Genomic DNA, 4967 nt, shown 5'->3' with positions numbered 1-4967 from the left:
CTGGGTGGAAACAGGTCAGAAATTAATTGTGACCGATGTAGTAAGTGTCCCCGCGGATTTCGCGACTGGCCGGAATCCAGAGCATTCGGAAACACCCCCCGCGCCGCACCCGGCCGCCCGCCCGCCTCCGCCTGAGCCACCTTCTCAGGTGCGAGCGAGCGGAGGCGGCGGGCTCCCCGCAGGGCACACGGGGACGAGGGGACAGCGGACTCAGCGCTTCCGGCCCCTCTGCTCTCCTAGCTCCGACCCAGCGCGGCCACCGGCCCCGCCTCGGCCACCCGAGTGAGGCGCCCTCTGGGACGGAGCCCCCCGCCAGCCTGGGCGCGAGGGCCGGGCGCCCACGCGGAGCGAGGTCCGCTGCCGGCGCCGCCTACTCCCCTCGGCCCGCGCCGGCGGCCCCGCACTTCGGGGAATGAACACCCGAGAACCGGGAGCCGCGCGTGCGGGAGGCCTGTCCCCCGTCCCGGCCCCTACCCGAGCAGGGCTCGCAGCACCCCGGTGGTCGGGGCACCCACCTGCCGAGCGGGAAGCCCCCGGAGCTCTGGGAGAGGCCGCGGGATCCCGGCCCGCCCTCCGCCGGGAGGCGCCGGGAACGACGAGGAGAGGCCGCGCTTACATGTTTGTGCAGCGCCGGCTTCACCTGCCGCGAGTTTGATTTCGGGGTGTGGCCTCAGGTAGGACGCCGCGAACGCAGAGCCCGGGAAAAGCCGCCGAGGGGCGCAGGGGCCGCGGCCAGGAGCCTCTCTGCCCGAGGGGCGCCCCCTTTCTCAACCCTTTCCCCCTACCCGCTCGGCTCCGTCTCCCGCCGGCCCTTTGCCTTCCGGTGCCGGCCCCGGCCGCCCGCTGTGACGTACACGTGGCCCCTCGGACCCTGGGCTGCGGCCTAGAGGCCTGACCTGGACTGTCCGCCGAGCGCCTCTGTGTAATGAGCTCCTTAATTTGCACTGCAGATGCACACTTGGGTGGCGCGTCCCACCCTCCCACCCTGGAGAGCCCGGCTGGAATCCTGAAACCTACCACCTTGGCCTGTCCTGTCCCATCGCGCGACAAGGCCCTACAGCTGTCTTGGGGTAGCCCCCTTGTGCAGGCAGAAAAGTGGGATTTAAAGAGATTCCAATTCCCTTGTCAGACCCTGCTCAGTTCTGAGAGCCCTCTGGCCTCAGGATTGTAAGGGACCTCTAGGGAAAGAAAGCTTCCAGGAGCCCTGCACCCCCAAACAGAGGATAAGGCACGGTTCCAGAGTCAGCATCTCCTAGCTGTCCCCAGCAGTGTCCTGGCCTAGGATTAGGATGGCTGTCCCAAGTGGCTCACTCTGGGCTGCCCTTTGCCCTGCTGCTTCTGGATTGGAGGGTGGTTTCTCCTGTGTTTATATGCTGTGGAGAAGGGCAGGAGCCGCCTGTCTCTTCCCCAAACAAGGAAGTGGGAAGACTTCCAGGTCCCCAGGGAGGGTTGTGTCCACCCGAGTACTGAGGGGAGTCAGGCATGGAAATTCAGTATATCTAGACCCCAAATGGCTGCCCCGAAGGAGGAAGTGGAGGAATTTTTGTCGTTGTTGGGTACCTCAAACTTTAGTTACTGAGGTCACTACTGCCATGTATTGTTTTTATTCACGGATTCTTTAGACATATCAGTGCAATTTATGGATAAATAATTTGCATTATAGGCTCAATTGCTTATGCACAGTTTACTCTAGGCTCCCACCAAACAGAGCTGAAGTGGCCAGTGGGAATTCACTACCCCAAACAGGCCTGCATCCTGTCTGGCTGCATCCAAAGCCCTGATGTCCTTAGCCTCCCGGGGAAGGCATGGTGATGCCAGGTGGAGACGCTGGCTATGGGAAGGAGGTTGTGCTGGGTTGGGGGGTGGGTATGGGAATTGGTTGCTGAGGATTTGAAATGAACCAAGAACCAAAGCTAGAATGAAATGCATTACTTTATTGAACCTAGAATCAACACCCTAAATTATTTTTTACTGACACACATGAATTATTTCCTTTCGATACAAATACCTTATATACCAAAACCCCAGCTCCAAGCAATACTTTTGAACTGTTAAACTACAATAAAGTGTGAACATTATTATCAGAAATGAACTGGTATTTAATTTGGTTTAATTCAGGCTTGTGTATCCCCAAAAGGCTACACACCCAGTCCCCTCCTTACCCCAAAGGGAGAGAGTCTAGGGTACCTTGGGGGGCCTCTCACCTTTGAGAGCTGCAATGGCGTTTGGCACCTTGAGAGAGACAGGACTCCCAAGTAAGGCTGACTGAGGAGGTAATGAATCCCCCATCACTGAAGGTATTCAGGGAGCAGATAACTGTCAGTCAGATATGCTAGAGAAAAGGTTCCCCTAGTGGATACCAGACTAGAGTAGGGGGCTCTTGGGCGCATCACAACCCCACATTTCTGCCCTTCCAGGTGGGTCTACGGCGGGTCGGCTGCAGAGGGTTGGATGACCCTCTGCGTATTGGAGCAGCTGGGATGTGCAGAATGGGTCCTGAGTGATTAATTTCTGTGTGTGACTCTCCACCCCGTCTCCATCTTCCTCCGATCCACACCCAACTCGGCCCTGCCCAGGAGGAGGGGGCAGTACAACAGTTCAGGAAGTGGCAAGGACAGTCTAGAGACAGCTTCTCCTCCAGCATCCACATGCCTCCTTCTGGCCTATTCCCAGGTTGCCGTGCCAAGCACAGGGAGAGGGACCAGGCACACCCTCCTTTGAAGAGCCTTGGCAGCTGGCATAGGCCTTCTGGTCAAGGGCGTTGTCCATGCACTGCCGTTGCACAAATTGGGCAGGAGTGCTGGACAGGGGCACTGAGAAGTGGCATTTCATCATGGGCAATGGCTCTCGGAGCTCCGCCAGCTCTGGGGCATTAGTCAACCAGCCTGGTCTGGGAGGGTGACAGGGAGGGCACATGGGCAGGACAGGCACTTCCTGGCTCTCAGCCTGTGCCTCTTGGGGCCTGTTGTAACATCTGAGTACCTACAGCCAGGGCTGAGAACCCCAGTTAGGGCCAAAGAGGAAAGATACAGATCAACTTGTGGTTTAGAAACACAAACACATTATCCTTTCCTGGCACCTTTCTGCTCTGTGACTTGAAAAGCTTCCTCAGGGTCCTTTCTCTGGATGACTGCCCTTCTCTAATAATAGTAATAATAATGCCTGCTGATTATGGAATGCTTCAGGTGGGCCAGGCCCCATGCTAAGCTATTTACACATGTCATCACTCAAGTCTTCACAACCACCCTGGGACAGAAGTACTATACTGTTATTATTCTCATTTTACGGATGAGGAAACAGATGAGGCTCAGACTGGTTAAGGAATCAGCTCAGGGTCTTGTAGCTTTTGAGCGGTGGAGCCAGAATTTCAACCCGAGGGTATCTGTCCCCAGCCCATTCTCTTAACTCTGTACTGCTCAGAGGTTCCTGGTGCCAGGGACTGTCTGATATGACTTGACCGTGTGGGGTCAGGTCCCTGGGAGCAGCTGATGGGGGAGGTGCTGGTAATTTGCCTCTTTGTGCCAACTCTGACTGCCACCCAGGACGGGTGTGTCATGTGACACAGAGAAGTTGGGGTGTGGGGTGTGGATATCCCTCCTCCATTTCTGATGAGAGCATGAGGACGCCCACATGGCACTGGGTATGAGGGGCAGAGAGGGGCCTCAGTTTCCACCACCCTCTCACTGAGTCATGAACCAGCACCCTGCCTGAAGTCCCTGAATCAAGCCATCTGTCCTTCACAGACCCAGAATGGGCCAGGCGCCATCAGGCCCACATGCAGGCACTGCTGGGGAAGTAGGGCTGTACACCTGCTTGCTACCTGCTTGGAGGAGCCCCTTGGGGCCTGGGCTCCAGGGGGGTAGCTGCCCACTCACCCTGAGCCCCCAGCCCTAGGAGAGAGGCACTCTTTGGAGAAGATTCCTTCCTTCCCCTCTCTTTTGGGCAGTCCCACACCTGTCCTTTCCTGCTCTTGGGTTGGCCTGGGCCAGTGCCCCTCACCCTGATGGGACCATCCATCTCTCTGCTGATGGGGCTGGGAGGCAGGTGCGAACCTCTGAGGGTCTGGGAGCGTGACTTGAGAAAGTTGAGGTTGCTAAGCCCTTGGGGTCCTTAGGCAGGAAGGAGGTAGAATCTAGCTGCAGAGACCATGGGTTCCTGCAGGACTGGAGCCCTTCTGCCTTTCTAGACTTCCAGCATGTCTCAGCCTTAGTTTCTTGATGTGTATAATGGGGGAGAGGGTGCCCCTCTCCCTTGGGAAGGTGGTGGAATGATGAGGTCTAGAGCACTGGGGTACAGGGGCCCCAAGGACCAGCACCCTCAAACAGGGTGAGAGTTCTTGGCCCTCGGCCCTCACAGCTGCCGAAGGGACCAAGGAGGAAACTCCCCTCCCCCACGCCACGCGTGCACACAGCTGCCACAGGGAGCAGTGGAGTCCAGTTTAGTGTGCCATGGGGGCAGACTCCAAGGGTTCTTCCAGGAGAACTTGCTATTAAATCAACACAACAGGTCTATCCACTCCAGATCCTGGAGAGAGAACCCCAGCTCCAGCTGGCAGCACCATCTGGGCCCAGTTAGGTGTTCGGGAAAAGTCCACTGGACTCTCCTGCCTGGCTGCTGGACAGATGTGTCCCTCTGCTACCTTGAACTTCAGCAGAAGGAAATGACCACACCCAGAAGCCTCCAGCCTCTTTCTGCCTTTTTCTCAAGTGTATGTATGTACTAGGCTTCCTGTGCCAATGAGAATATATAGGCCTGTCTCCCCTAAATGAAAACTGACACTGGTGGCTGAACTTGCCTGATAGTCTCAAAGGGCCCTGGTGACCTTGGGTGAGCCACCCAGATGCAGAAGCCACTGTCCACCCACCTCAAGGAGCTAAAGCAGGGGCAGGGCAAGCTGTGACACCCTTCCAGGGTGCATGGGGGCATGAGCTACGCTGGGGAGGGTGGCAACAGAAAGAGCTACCTCT

The 4967-nt window shown here is 57.3% G+C and overlaps 1 protein-coding gene across 1 annotated transcript in view; it reads right to left on the bottom strand.

Annotated features, from left to right (window-relative positions):
- Positions 1 to 4967, bottom strand: part of BUB1B (BUB1 mitotic checkpoint serine/threonine kinase B) — a 79835-nt gene that overhangs the window by 90 nt on the left and 74778 nt on the right. The window lies entirely within an intron of this gene.

The sequence above is a fragment of the Kogia breviceps genome, chromosome 3 (genome assembly GCF_026419965.1).
Source record: "Kogia breviceps isolate mKogBre1 chromosome 3, mKogBre1 haplotype 1, whole genome shotgun sequence".
Lineage (NCBI taxonomy): Eukaryota > Metazoa > Chordata > Mammalia > Artiodactyla > Physeteridae > Kogia > Kogia breviceps.
The sequence above is the reverse complement of the archived record's forward strand: the minus strand, read 5'-3'. Positions and strand labels throughout refer to the sequence as shown.